The sequence below is a fragment of the Colossoma macropomum genome, unplaced genomic scaffold (assembly GCF_904425465.1).
Source record: "Colossoma macropomum unplaced genomic scaffold, Colossoma_macropomum, whole genome shotgun sequence".
Taxonomy (NCBI): Eukaryota; Metazoa; Chordata; class Actinopteri; order Characiformes; family Serrasalmidae; genus Colossoma; species Colossoma macropomum.
The window spans coordinates 1,556,878-1,572,954 of record NW_023495303.1 but is presented as its reverse complement, the minus strand read 5'-3'; the positions used below and the strand labels follow the sequence as shown (position 1 = coordinate 1,572,954).

Here is a 16,077-nt window from a genome sequence, read left to right as displayed (position 1 = left end):
ATCATGAGAAAATCAGTAAAACATGGTATTTGACTGGGGCGTTCAAACGTAAAAAGGCATAGCAAAGGATTTTGCAAGTTCAGGGACGAGGAGGGAGTTATGGCCCGCAGACAATTGGGCTCTCTCCCAGAACCCCAACTACCCACCTCGGCTTTAGTTCAGAGCATCAGAAATTCTAAATTCCAAGAATATATGTAAATATATACACCAACCACCATGTAAACCAACTGATTTCCACACTGTCATTACTTTCTTTTCTTAAGCTCCCGTTTTCATCAGCGTATCTGTTGGAGAGAAGGTGACTCTGCCCTGCTGCGCCCGCACTGACGAGGGCACTGACGGGAATGCTGTCCTGATTTGGTGGGAAAAAGGTGGAAAACCTGTCGTGAAGGTTCGGCAGAGGAAACTTTCCTATGGCTCAGAGAGCATCGGTTTCAGCAAGCAGATATACAGATGGTGATCTGTCCCTTAACGTCTCCATGTTCGGGTCATCTGATGAGGGAGTATACCTCTGTTACCATGGAAACAAAGCCCAGGGTCACCCTGAAACTGTAGTCCTCAAAGGTATAGTTTTTTTTTTATTCAGTAAAATGTTATTAAGGTAGAATCAGTAAATTCTACCCTAAATAGTAAAGACTGTGTGAGTTAGTGTTCAGTGAGGTGGAACGATCAGTGTTTTTGGGGCCAATACCGATCGCGGGCAGGCCTGGACTGTTAAGGCCTGGACTGTTAAGGCCTGGACTGTTAAGGCCTGTTCACACTGGATGAGAAAAAACGGATGTGATTTTATTGTAGTGAGACCTTCACAAGTCTGAAGCGTTTTTCTGTCTAAACCCTCTGAAACCTTTTATATCTGTTCAGCATTGTGACGGTGCATACACTGTGGACGTCTCATTTTACAAAAAAGACAACATGGGGACTCACAATTTCTCTTACAAGAGGCTTTGAAGCTCTGCTTCTGCTTACTGCTCCTCTTATTACCAAGCAGCGCATGAACTGTGGTTAAATACAGTCGCTGGAACATGCTCACCATCATGTTGTCCATTTAGTATCAATATATCGCTGTTGGTGGAAGAAAACCTCGTATCTCCAAAATGGCAACTTTACAGGAGAAGGAAAAAACATACTTTACTTTTAATGTAAGTCAATGGAACCAGACTTTTTTCTGAGTCATTTTGGGTCGTTTCTTTTAGTCGATTCAAGAACCACAGGTATTTTTAAATCATGTCAAAAAGTGAAAAACGTCAAAAATGGAGATACCAGGTTTTCTTCCAACAACAGCGAAATGTAAGTTCGTTTTTTAAAAATGTAAGTTCGTTTTTTAAAAATGTATGTCCCTTTTTTGTCATCTGTAAAAACTGTAAATAAGCTCACATATTTGGGCTGAAAGTACTGATACATAGCTGATCGATCGTTCTCGTCTCTGACTAAATGAACATTTGAATATTAGTTCGGCCCTTTCTGACTTGCGTACCCTCCACCCGCATTCGCATCCGCACCAAAGCATCAGGGTCTTGGTTCGCTTCCTTAAAAAGTAGCCTCCACCATCATGTGTTATAACGGGACTAGAAGTAGAGAATAACAGCTCTATAAACGTGTGACTTTATGCTGGTTGAAGTGACACCTGAACAGCTTCTGTGCTTTGCTGATAAGGTGTTTATAGAGCGTAATGGCCCAGTGTTTGATTTCATTATGATAAAAATAACCAGATTTGATCAGATATCAAAGTGTAGCCCCCTGTAGGTTTCGGTAGCGTGGAACTTTGAATCACAGCGGCATATGATCCACAAGGATCATGATGGCATATGTCCAACGGTCCGACAGTCCAGACGTGGGTTAAAGTCAACATGTGAAAACTGAGTTTTCTAAGAAGGAATGAGGCTGCTGACTCGCCTCGCTATGTCTTTGTGCTTCACCGACATTGCTGCGCGGCCTCGCTCTGATGTTCTTTGTCAACAAACAATCCCACTGATTTATTTTGACTGGACGCGTGAATAGATAAGGAAAGGTATTCAAGTGAATTGACTTTGGCCTCAGTTATGTTGTTGTTAACACACTGTGCCTCAAACCCTAACATAAACTGGCCCAACCAGGAAAGTGATTTTTTTTTTGTTGTGCTGCTGTCTTAGCGTTGTGTTTTACTTGTCCCAGTGTTGTGCAGTGTAAAACCAACCAAAACAAAAGGAAAAGACAGAACATCACAAAAACCCAAATGCCAGACTTTAGAAAATGAACTGCGTTTGAAAACCGCTTGACGTTTTTCAGAGATGTTCGCTAGAAAACTTTGCTCTCTCTTATAGAAACAGGTGAGTGGAGAAATTAGAAGTTTAAAAAAGACTCTCAAGCAAACAAAAGTCTCTTGAAAGGTGGTTTAATGGATTGACTGAGACTATGTTCAGTGCCTGCATGTCCACAGGACAGGAAGTGTCTCACGCCACACTCGGTATGTCTCACACAGTGACCTAACATGACCTAACATTAACATGACCTAGTTTCCCCACACAGTGTTAGATTTGGGCATTGCTGCTGTTGAGCGATGCATGTTGTTTGCATCATTGTGAGCAAAACGTTTGGAGTCCTTGGGCAAATTCCATGTTTTTTGATTTTCTACATGAAAACAAGTGCAGTCCTCTACAGGTTAAGTAAGTTGGTAATAAATATGATAATTTGATTCAGTGTCTGAAACAATTACTTGTTTTTACAATAATTTGATCCAATATCTGAAATAGTGATTTGTTTGTACAATGATTTGATCTGATATCTGATCTAGTGACTTGTTTATACAATAATTTGATCCAATATCTGAAATAGTGACTTGTTTACACAATAATTTGATCCAATATCTGAAATAGTGACTTGTTTACACAATCATTTGATCCAATATCTGAAATAGTGACTTGTTTACACAATCATTTGATCCAATATCTGAACTAGTGACTTGTTTATACAATAATTTGATCCAATATCTGAACTAGTGACTTGTTTATACAATAATTTGATCCAATATCTGATCTAGTGACTCGTTTATACAATAATTTGATCCAATATCTGAACTAGTGACTTGTTTATACAATAATTTGATCCAATATCTGAACTAGTGACTTGTTTATACAATGATTTGATCCGATATCTGATCTAATGACTTGTTTTCTCAAAAAAAACTTAAAATTAAATTTCAATTAAATAAAATTTCAAGATCATTATTATGAGACAATAGTCCAAATGATGAACTTTATTCACAAATGAATTATGAAAGGTGCTCTATAAAGTTTATTTATTTATAGAGCACCTTTCATAATTCATTTGTAAATAAAGTTTTCAAACTTTCATAGCGGTGGCAGCTCAGATGCTTTTCAGCCATTTGATAAAGCTTAACCACAATAGAAGACATTCTGAGTATTAAATAAAAATCATATTAAGCAGCGACATCGATCAAATCACAAAGACCCCCCACAAAAAAGAGATGTTTTCAAATGTTTATTAAAATTGTGTACTGAGCTTAACTTTCTAACAGTTTAGAAGCACAATAACAGAGAGGTATCTGCAAATCTAAGATCGCATATTAGAACAGAAACAGTGTTTGAGCTCCGCAGGTGATTTAAAGCCGTTTAGAGCTCTAAACACTTATTTTACAGAATCTACCCAGTGAAGCATCAGGAAGATTTCATTTACATACAGACGATACCTATAGCTCGTGTGGGTTGAAGGAAGGTGTCAAGTAATGTGTTTGTAAAAGAACTTTCTGGTTCCTATCACCACCACTGAGAACTCACAGTTTATCTAGAACAGAGCGTTTCACACCAAACCACTCTGAAAGACTCTGTTAACACCTCAACCTTTTATTTAAGGGGAAACAAATAAAATCGATGGTGTTCCTCTTTAAAGCTCCAGAGGACATGTAGACTGTGGACGAAAGGGGAATCCTTTTAAACTGTAGCTTCAGCTCCATCAGGCTTCAAACTGTCGCACAACCACGATCAGAAACATGGTCAACATTATGCAATTACTGTCTTTCTACACTACAAACAGTCTGCCAAAATATATCACTGCTGTCGGAGGAAAACCTCGCATCTCCATTTTTGATGTTTTTCAGTTTTTGGCATAATTTGAAAATGCCTGTTGTTCTTTACATTGTGTGTAAATTTCATGATGAATGGACCAAAAGAAACGACCCAAAAAACGTCTGGTTCCATTGACTTACATTAAAAGTGAAATAGGTTTCTTCCTTCTCCTGTGAAGTCACCAGTTTGGAGATACGAGGTTTTCTCCCGAGAACAACGACATACAGTTAATATTCTTAGTTATTTTAATACACAGTTGGTTCAGCTGACCATTTCACCATCTTTTCCAAATCAGGTCAGTCAAATTGTTCACTTTCCTTTCTCCTGCACTAATGAGGTTCATCTTGGTAGAATTTGAATTCAGTGAGTCTATATGCTTCATGTTAATAGCAGCGTTTGTTTTTCAGGTACTTGAAGACATTATTCCTTTTTGTAAGGCTAACAGAAGTGGCCATGCACTTTCACTGTCCATGATCTGCGCTTTTCAGTGGTTTCATCTTTCTGATGGGTAAGTAGTCTGGTTTATTCATGTATTTCTTACTATATTGAGGCCACAAATTAATATATTGAAGCCTTGAGTTAAGATTCTTATAACGCATGTCCTCTATATATTAATTTGTTGCCTCAATATATGAATTTGTGGCCTCAATATACAGCTCAGTTTCCAGAAAAGTTGGGACGCTGTGCAAATGTTAATAAAAACAAAATGCAGTGATGTGCAAATCATTTAAACCCTATATTTAATTGAAAATAGTACGAAGACAACATACAAATATTAAAACTAAGTAATTTTATTGTTTTTTTTGATGCCAACAACAGATTTAATAAAAGTTGGGACGGGGGCAACAAAAGACTGGTAAGGCTCTGTAATGCTAAAAGAACCCTTATTGTCAAAGGATTAGATTGATTAGGATTAGATTAGACAACAAACAGTAATGAGTTAATGGGAGAAAAGAGAGTAGAAGGTAAAGCCAGTCTCTTGGTTTTAGCCATTAGCCGTTAGCCTAGCGTGGAGACTAGCGAGCTTTCCGTGTGCCCCACCTATTGTGCTTGTCACTCTGCCAGCTCCTTCAGGCAACGCCACGGTTTCGGCCTACAGGCTCCGCAGATTCTGATGGTGTGAACGGCTGTGGAATGTGCTGAATTCCAGCGGCGCCTGATGGCCGTAGATTAAAAGTCATGTGTTTGGCTCACATATGAGACAAATGACTGTTTAGACGCAAAACAACATTTCAGCACTCTTTCTGCTCAGAGAAGTGGCTGTGGCCTTTACATACACTTGTCTTTATCTCAGGGTTACAAAGCAATATTGACATCTATACTGTTCATTTCTGTTTTTATTATTCCGCCCAATAGAATCATTTTAGATTTACACCATGTTTAAACCACCAGAAATGTTTACTCATGCATTGAGAATTGTTTTATTTGAAATAAATATACATAAATATGCTATACCCTGATATATACTGAAACCGCCTGTAATCTTAATTATACTGTGATGTAAGTTTTTTTCCCCATACCGCCCACTTCTGCCTCACCCACAAGGCTTTAAGAAACTGCCCCCCATCAACCAGGGTCTCTGTGTTTGTCATAGAACCTTACATTGAGAAAACTAACAACCAAGCGCAAGCTAACATAGCACGCATAACTTACCTGTCTAACTTGCCATCCACTGTGGTGTGCCCAGTTTTTAAGAATATATATATATATATATATCCAGAATATATATATATGTGTGTGTGTGTGTGTGTGTGTATAATTTATATATATATATTGTTGTTTTTTGACATCATTTGAAAAGGCCTGTTTCATGAAGAATGGACCAAAAGAAATGACCCAAAACAATTTGGAAAGATGTCTGGTTCCATTGACTTACATTAATGGTGAAGTAAGTATTTTCCTTCTCCTGTAAAGTTACCATTTTGGAGATATGAGGTTTCCATCCGACGACAGTGACATATAAAAACTCCAGAAGCACCGCTGTGTCTGATCGACTCAGACCAGCCCAACACACACTCACACACCAGTGCTGAGAATGATCTACCACCCAAATAGTACCTGCTCTGTGAGGGTCCATGGGGGTCCTGACCACTGAAGAACAGGGTAAAAGGGGGCTAACAAAGTATCAGAGAAACAGATGGACTACAGTCTGTAACTGTAGAACTACACAGTGCACCTATATAGTAAGTGGAGCTGATAAAATGGACAGTGAGTGTAGAAACAAGGATGTTTGGCATGTTATGGCTGACTGGTGTAAGTGCCATCTTTATAACGCCTCCAGGCGGTGATCCTGTGTTTGGATGCTCATTGGAAGGCTGTAGACACCAGTTGGTTAACTATTAATTTGACTTCGTTCCTCTCTATTCTTAAAATAAAACTAACTGAATCCGTCTGTTTTGTAGGAAGAAAGTGATCTGAGAGGAAGGCAGTGAATGAGAGGACTTGATCTGACTGTCTGTCGCTGCAGCATGTTTAACCACACCTTATCTTTTTGTCTTTCAGCATTTTCCTCAACACTGGAACAAACAGTATGGCTCATCTCCTTCACTGGCCGTTTTGTTTGTTGTTTACACAAAAGTGTAAAACTACATTCTTTCTACTCTGTGGCCGTATATTTAACACCTCCACTGAAATGGCCTGTGTTGAACAATGAGAAATATAATGAATAAGCATATTGTAATTACAACTGATGATGGAGTTTGGATGAATACTGAATGTTGACTTTCTTTAAATAGTCCAGTGATTTTATTAAATGCTTACACACATTTGAACATCTGAAAGTCAGACAGAAACTGAACTTGCATAGAAATATTAGTGCTTCTCATAAATTCTGATGACTTGAAAAGCTCCCACTTGAAAAGACTTGAGTAATTACCTGTCAGGGTCTTTGTGGAAATAGTGAAAGGCATTTTTTTTACTGTTACACTGGTAACTTTTACAGTTTATTACCAAACATTGTTTTCTTTGATTCCTCGCCTCTTTCTTCTCAGCCATATTGTCTGTAGGTTCTGTTTTATTATTATTTTTATTATTTGATTTTACCTTTATTAAAACAGTCATGTATGGGGCAAATGTACAGCTCCAATTACCTCTTGGATATTTTAAACATACCGGTTTATACTAAACCTGTTCAAATAAAGGACAATACATACATCCACATATAAACAAGGAACACAGCTCTTAAAAGAAAATAAGAAAAAAATAAAGTTCATAATAATAAATTTGACTGGCATAGAAGTCGTACAAGTACAGGATGTGTTACTGTCAATGCAGTGTTTTAATAGTAAGTAAGTAAGTAAAGTTTATTTATATAGTGCTTTTTACAACAGGTCACAAAGCAGCTTTACAAGGAAATGGGCATTACAAAAAGGAATCCGGGTCCGAGCCCCCATGAGTGTCACCAGTGGCGACAGTGGCAAGGACAAACTCCCTAAGAGAAACAGGAAGAAACCTTGAGAGGAACCAGGACTCAGAAGGGGAACCCATCCTCCTCTGGTCGACACCGGATAGTAAACATTGTTAGTATAAAGTATTATAGTACAAAACAGGGTAAAGGTGAAGGAAACAGTTAATTTGAATAGTTCAGTTCATGCTGCAGCAGCAGCAGCATCAGTGGGGTCAGGTTGTGAGGGTGAGGTTTGCACGGCGTTGTACAGCAGGAGGCTCAATGTTGGTAACCTGGTCCAGAGGGCTGGCGAGCAGTGGCACCCGATCGAGGCAGAAAAGGCAGCAGCATGAGACGCACAGGATGGGCAGCTGTTCAACTCAGCGAAGAAAAGAAAGGAGAACACACAGAGAGGAAAACACACAGAGTCAGTTCTGTAATGGGTGACCAATCACAAATTACAGTGTTAGCAGAGACTCTGGCAGGTATAGAACTAACAGGGAAAACTAATTACCAAAGGCTCGACTATAAAAGTAAGTTTTTAGCCTAGACTTAAAGACTGAGGCTTTGTCTGAGTCCCGAACATTAACAGGAAGATTATTCCAAAGCTGGGGGGCTCTGTATGAGAAAGCTCTCCCCCCTGACGTAACTTTATTAATTCTGGGTACTAATAGTGAGCAGCACCTTGTGATCTAAGCAGGCGTGATGGTTCATAGCGAGAGAGAAGTTCACTCAGGTACAGAGGGGCGAGTCCGTTTAGAGCTTTATAAGTCAGCAAGAGAATTTTATAATCAATCCGAAATTTTACTGGTAACCAGTGTAAGGCTGATAGAACTGGGCTGATATGGTCAAACTTTCTGGTTCTTGTAAGGACTCTGGCTGCAGCGTTCTGGACCAACTGAAGCTTGTTAAGGCTTTTGCTGGGACATCCAGCCAGCAGGGCATTACAGTAATCTAGCCTTGAAGTAATAAATGCATGAACTAACTTTTCTGCATCCTGTAGAGAGAATGCATTTCTCAATTTAGCAATATCGCGGAGATGCAGGAAGGCTGTTCTAGTAATATTAGTTATATGTGTGTCGAAGGACAGATCAGGGTCTATAATGACACCAAGGTTTTTTACAGATGAGCTTGATGCAACTGAGAAATTGTTAAGTTTAAGTGTTAAATTAGACAGTTTGTTTCGAGCTGCTTTTGGACCAAGAAGAAGAACCTCTGTTTTATCCGAGTTTAGAAGGAGAAAGTTACTCGACATCCAGTCCTTTATGTCTTGTATACAGTCTTCAATCTTGCTAAGTTTAATTCTATCATCTGGGTCGCTTGCTAAATATAACAGTCTCATCGGCATAGTCTCATTGAACAGAAGTGATGTATGTTTAGCTTCTTTTATTCTGTTGTGCGCTACCGCAGCACCATCTAGTGGCTGTTTTCAAATAAACAGTTTCGTCTCTTGGGCTTCTATAGGAGAGAGGATGGCGCTGGCATGTCCCACATTATGAACAATGTGTGTCATATTTATTGATGTAGCACCCACTCAGGCTCCTGTGTCACCCTGTGTAAAATATATATAAAATAAATAATAATAATAACTCATTATTTTTAATATCATAGTTATTATTTTGCTCTTGTACAAAATTTAATTTTTACTACTGTTATCATTTAAATTGTTACAACAAAATGATAAAACGAATAATATGGCGAATTGTTATTATTATTATTATTATTATTATTATTACTAGTGTTGTTCATTGTGATTTCTTACAAATCTACAAATAAAATAATCATTGATGAATTGTGCATTTTATCATTGTTATTAAAGTGACGAGTCATTCGAGTTTTATGACTCACAGATTTTCTCTCTATTCATAAAATAAGATGGAATCCGTCTGTTTTGTAGGAAGGAAGTGATCTGAGAGGAAGGCAGTGAATGAGAGGACTTGATCTGACTGTCTGTCGCTGCAGCATGTCTAACCACACCTTATCTTTTTGTCTTTCAGCATTTTCCTCAACACTGGAACAAACAGTTGGCTCATCTCCTTTACTGGCCGTCTTTGTTGCTGTCTTCTCCTGGGCATGGCGATGAAGGAGGGCAAAGAGGCAGAGGACTGATGTTAACCTATTAATCAGGGCTGCACGATATTGACATAAATTGCGATGCTCGATAAAGCTGTTGGATGTCATGATGACGATATGAGAAGCGATAAATTCTTATTAAAAGTGCACCTCTGACTGGATGTGATGCAAATACAGCCTTTTTTTGGATGTGTAAACAGAAATCTGACTAACTCTCCTTTAAGCAAAGAGCGAAATACTAAATTAGAAAAGCACCGTTCACTATTGTGCAAAGTGAAAAGAACTGAAATACTGCTTACATCAGAACTGCACATTTTTTATGCACTGAAAAGTTGCGCACCCCTGATCTATCCATAGTGCTCAGAAGGAGAGCTCTGTTATTGAGGGCAGCACGAGGAACGGTGTAGAAGTCACTTTGTACTGTTGGACCATTGCAGATGTCATTAAGCGTCTGATTATAGTCTTGGTGACGTTATTGACCCCAAAATCCCACCACCATCTCCTCCTCACTGTGGGGAGTCCTCTTCCAGCCAGGTTCCCTACGGCTCCGGTTGTTTAAAACAGACTGATTTCTATAAGTCAACACTTCTGTCGAATTGTTTCTGTTTTTGTGGCCTTCAGTCAAAGTTTAGATATTATTAACTATTATAAAATATACAAACTTCTATTTTATATTTATACCAAGATGCCTATAATTATGGAGTTGACTGCATATATTGTGTGTACTAGTCTGTAAACCAATCAAAATCACCCTCACAACAGGAATCAGTAACTGTTTAAGCATAATTTGTCTAGTTTAAATATATGTGCATATGTATAAATGTATAATATTTGTGATATTTTTGTAGATTGTATTGTCCAAGCTTGTGTTGGCGAGGAGAAACATTTGGGTTCAAGACGTCAGGACCATCACAACAACGTCTACATGCTGTCTTATCAATACACTGAACTTTTTCTTTTATTTTATTATTTATTATAAAATGTTCTAATTTATTATTTTAGAATAAAATACATTATAAAATGTTACTTCCTGAATTCATTAATTATTTATACTGAGAAGTTTAATTAGGCCGAAATTTGGAATTTATGACGGTCATGAAACTTCTCTTCTTTCTCTGGAAAAAGTTCGCACTGGACCACAGCACACCCTGGAGGTCACTTTGTGTAATACACTATGCATCAAAATCACCGCAGCCAGACTGGATTCACTGCGTAGCCAGTAGGTGGAGGCTCCATGTAATGTTTGTGATGTACCTGCAACAGGGTCAGTTAAAAGGCTAGACAGTGCTGTGCAAAGGTTTTAAGCTACCTGAGAAAAGCATATTTAAAGGTATTTTTCTGGGCATTACACATTAATTAGCTCAGAAAGTACTACATAGATACAAATAAAGATTATTATAATTAACTGCCGTTTTATGTTTGGTGCACTTTCTGTCCAAATGTAGTTCTACCCTCCTGGTATAGGAGGGTAGACAGGGGGTCCTCAGTTATGAGTGGAAGGCAGGGGTTTCTAATTAAGTGGCCAGTGAGTTCAGTTACATGGAATGTGGTTCTAGTGGACAGAGACTGTGGTTCTCATTAGAATTAGGCAAATTACTCGATAATACACTCATACAAGGAAAGACAGAAACATCCGCAGGTGGCCACTCCACATTTTATTTAATCAGCACTGGTGAGTTGTTTTGATGCTGTTGTGGTCAGCATCGTGACCATTAGCTCCATGTAGCTGTGTTTGGGCTGTTTATGGAGTGTGTGTAGAGATCAGACCTAAATCAGCAGCAATCAGGCTTAAACTCTTTCAAATGCTGTGTTCACAGTACAGGTTTTAAGTGGCACTAATCCAGTTTTTTTGCCTAAATGTGACAGATCTGACTTTCCCAGGCCAATGTGAACACAAAAAATCTGGATCTTTTCATATGTGCATGTGAACGTACATCACACTGTACTGCATATGCAACAATGTGTGCACGTGCAGGTGTTCACACTGGATAAGTCTAACTTACAAACATGACTGTGATTCGTTAAGGCAGAAAGACCAGGTCTGAGTAATAAAGCCCTGTAATGTGAACGTAGCCTCGAAAATCAGGCTTATTACTCCGTCAGGTGTTTGAAGGACTGGACGGTGGCGCACACGGCGCCCCAGTCCACAGAGGTGCGGTAGTCTCCTTTCTCCAGCACGTACTGGTGACCCCTGTAGTTGGGAGGCTCGTAGAAGACCCAGATGCCCTCCAGAACCTTGCAGGAACTGACCTCACGTGTGTGGAACCTGTCCAGCACTGAGGGGCAGTCTTCAGTGGCTTCATATGTGTGTCCACTGAAATCGGCCTTATCATACAGCTGGATCTTATATTGGGAGTTACTGGCCTAAAGAACCCCAAACGAGAGAGAGACGAGAGAAATAGGATCATTCTAGATATTCTGAACTGTGTTTCCTGGACTGTTTAATTCTGGCTTTGTTGTGAAAGAAGCGTAACCCATTTCAAAAAGGTTCTATATAGAGCCATGTAAAATACATTCTCCATTGATCTGAAGAACTCTTTAATGATGCAAAGAACCCTTTAATCATGCAAAGAACCCTTTACATGATTAAAGCATTCTTCAAATTGATGAAAAATGTGCTATAGATGGTTCTATATAGAACCTTTTTGAAAAGGGTTCTATATAGCAACAAAAAGTGTTCTTCTATTGTGACAGACTTGACATTGTAACAATAGAAGAACCCTTTTTTGGTGCTATATAGAACCCTTTTTAAAACGGTTCTATATAGAGCCATGTAAAACACATTCTCCATCAGTCTGAAGAACCCTTTAATGATGCAAAGAACCCTTTAATGATGCAAAGAACCCTTTACATGATTAAAGCATTCTTCAGATTGATGAAGAATGTGCTGTAGATGGTTCTATATAGAACCCTTTTTGAAAAGTTCTTTAGCAAACAAAATGGTTCTATATAGAACCATGAACACTCAAAAAACCCACTGCATGATTAAAAAGTTCCTTGTATCATGAAATGGTTCTTCAGATTGATGGAGAATCTGCTTTAGATGGTTCTATACAGCACCCAAAAGTTCAGGTTCTGCTATTGTTATGATGTCAAACATTAGACATTAAACTCAATGTGGTTTGTGGCCAGCGTGTGATTATTTAGGCATGCAGGTAGCACACTGTACAAACTGAATACCTAAATAATTTTATATTTAACGACATGTCATACAGTGTCATACAATAAGCAAACTCTGGTTTCCAAACATGTCTTGGCTGAAATTATCGCTGTAACTATGCTGAACCGTTTAAATTAGCATGTAGCTAATGCTATTTAATGCTAATTAAGTTCCTGCTTTACAGTATTATAATACAATCACACTCAACATGAAAAGTGCTATATAGAAACATTTGTTATTGAATCTTCTCAAAACACTCGTGTAGGTTCACTGGTGGTTTTGGATGGTAAATAAAATGTCTATATTTGTGTTGTAGTCATGGCGACCCCTGGTTCCTATCAGCACCACTGTAAAGACGTCTGAACTATTTCACACCAAACCACTCTGAATGACTTTGTTTACATCAAACACTGAGTTATAGAAAATTTATTCACATTTGGTGGAATTCCCCTTTAAGCATCAGTTATGAAAAGTTGTCACAAGATGTATTGAGCAGATGATCAATACTGAATCAATATGTGACTGATAAGAAAATGGGTGCATTTTCCTGATCACCCAGCCCATTGTGCAGATGTGTGTGAGTGTGTGTGTGTGTGTGTGTGTGTGTGTGTGTGTGTGAGTGTGTGTGTGTGTGTGTGTGTGTATGTGTGTGTGTGAGTGTGTGTATGTGTGTGTGTGTGTGTGTTGGCTGGTGGTGTTGCCTGAGGAGTGACGCTGGTCTGCTGCCTCGCCAGACGCATTTATACCCGTCCAGCCCCTCCACATTCGCTTTGTCATGAAAATGAGATCCAAAACTTGACTCAGTGTTTCTGGCAGGACTCACACTTTTCCAGAAAAGCGAGAGGTGGGATCACCTTCTATAGAGAGTGCACTGTTTGCACATGGGCCGCTCAGAACACAGAGCAGAGATTGTTTATGCACAGAATTAGAATTATACACAGTAAAGCACAATAAATACAAGCACACAATAATACAGACAATATTCACTCACACAGTCATGGCCACAACTTCATTATCGTGTTCCCTCACCTTACTGAGTCATCGCTTTACTAAGACCATATGATAATATAATACTTCATATTATCTGAGAAATCATGCCATCAATCTAGGGAGCCTTCCAAGATAATTAAATTGTGGTCATGACTTAGTAAGGCATGGGAACAAGATAATTAAATTGGTTTTCATGACTTAGTAAAGCATGGGAACAAGATAATTAAATTGTGCTCATGACTTAGTAAGGCGTGGGAACAAGATAATTAAATTGTGGTCATGACTTAGTAAGGTGTGGGAACAGGATAATTAAAATTGGTTTTCATGATTTAGTAAGGCGTGGGAACATAATAATTAAATTGGTTTTCATGACTTAGTAAGGCATAGGAACAAGATAATTAAATTGTGGTCATGACTTAGTAAGGCATGGGAATGAGATACTTAAGTTGTGGCCATGACTTAGTAATGCATGGGAATGAGATCATTAAAATGTGGCCATGACTTAGTAAGGCATGGAATGAGATACTTAAGTTGTGGCCATGACTTAGTAAGGCATATAACTATGATAATTAAATAGTGGCCATGTCTTAGTAAGGCATGAGAACAAGATACTTCATTTGTGGCCATGACTTAGTAACCCATGGGAACAAAATAATTTAATCTTGGCCACAACTTAGTAAGGCGTGGGAATGAGGTAATTGGGTTGTGTCTATGACTTTGTAATGCACAGGAATGAGATAATTAAGTCTTGGCTACAACTTAGTAATGCATGGGAATGAGATAACTAAATTGTGGCCATAGCTTAGTAAGGCGTGGGAAAGAGATACTTCAGTTGTGGCTATGACTTAGTAATGTATGGGAACAAGAATTAGATAATGAAATAGTGGCCCTGTCTTGGTAAGGCATGAGACCAGATACTTAAAATGTGGCCATGACTTAGTTATGCTTGGGAACAAGATAATTTAGTCTTGGCCACAACTTCGTAAGGCATGGGAATGAGACAAGTTGTGTCGATGACGTTGTAACACATGGGAATGAGATAATTAAGTCTTGGCTACAACGTAGTAAGGCATAGGAACAAGATAATTAAATTGTGGCCATGACTAAGTAAGGTCTGGGAACAAGATACTTAAGTTGTGGCTATGACTTAGTAATGTATGGGAACGAGATAATTTAGTCTTGGCCACAACTGGGTAAGGCACGGGAACGCTATAAGTTGTGGCCATAACTTTATAAAGCACGAGAATGAGATAATTAAATCTTGGCCACAACTTAGAAGGTGTGGGAATAATGACTTAGTAAAGCATTAGGATTGAGAATTTATTCTTGGCCACAACATTATGAGAAAATTAAGTTGTGAGTACAATTTACTAAGGCATGGGAACAAGATAATTAAGTTGTGGACTTCACTTAGCAACAGGATAAACTCATGGCATGGGAACAAGATAATGAAGTCATGATAATTTATTTGTGGCCATAACTTAGTAAGACATGGCATCACTTTATCTTATTTCTATGTCTTGCTAAGTCAGGGCTATGAGTTAATTATCTTGAACCCACGCCTTGCTATGTTGTGGCTACACATTAGGATTCCAGTCCTGTGCCTTCGTACTGAGCCCTGCTGGTGACATCCTGTGTAAATTAAAATAATGTGTGGTCACACATTATTAACGCATGGGAATGAGATCCTAATGCATGGCCATGACTTAGTAAGGCATGGGAATGAGATCACGGCTTGCTAAGTTGTGGCCATGTATTAGGATCTAATTCCCACACCTTACTACGTGGTGGCCACGCATTGGGATCTCGTTCCCATGCTTTACTAAGTCGTGGCCATGACTTAATCATCTCATTCCCATGCCTTACTAAGTCGTGGCCACGCATTATTTTTATTTATACAGGATGTCACCAGAGAAGCTCTGGAGACAGAGTCCAGACACTTCCATCTTTGTCCACTGTTCTGAAACACAGGTCAAGGATAAGGTCAAGATGGACATTTGTTTGGATAATGTTGTAAATTATATCCAAAACTAAATAAAACAATGTTATGATCAAGAACTGCGGTGCAGAGTTTCAGTCTGAAAGACTGAATGCACATATCAGGTCTTTGTGAGTGACTCTGTACTTCTGATTTCATCTGTATATGCCATAAAATGCCACTAGAGGGCAGGATTTCTGCTTTTTAATTTGGTTTGTACATTCAGTCAGATTCCACACCTCCACCTGCACCTACCTGCGCACGTGTGTAGGTGTATATGTAGACAGCAGCCCTTTACCAAGGCTGTATGTAGACCCTGGTAGAAGTAAAGAAATGTAAATGTGTGTTGAATCCTGCTACACAATACTAACATAAAAGGTCTCATATACAAATTTAAAAAACACTAAAACATTATAAGAATATGAGTCAG

At 38.7% G+C, this 16,077-nt stretch overlaps 1 long non-coding RNA gene across 1 annotated transcript; it reads left to right on the top strand.

Moving 5' to 3' along the window:
• Window positions 1-268: 268 nt before the first annotated feature.
• Window positions 269-10,454, top strand: LOC118801693. Its single transcript, XR_005006566.1, has 3 exons — window positions 269-564; window positions 4,469-4,569; window positions 9,444-10,454. It is a non-coding gene; the product is annotated as an uncharacterized LOC118801693 (long non-coding RNA).
• The last annotated feature ends 5,623 nt before the right edge of the window (window positions 10,455-16,077 follow it).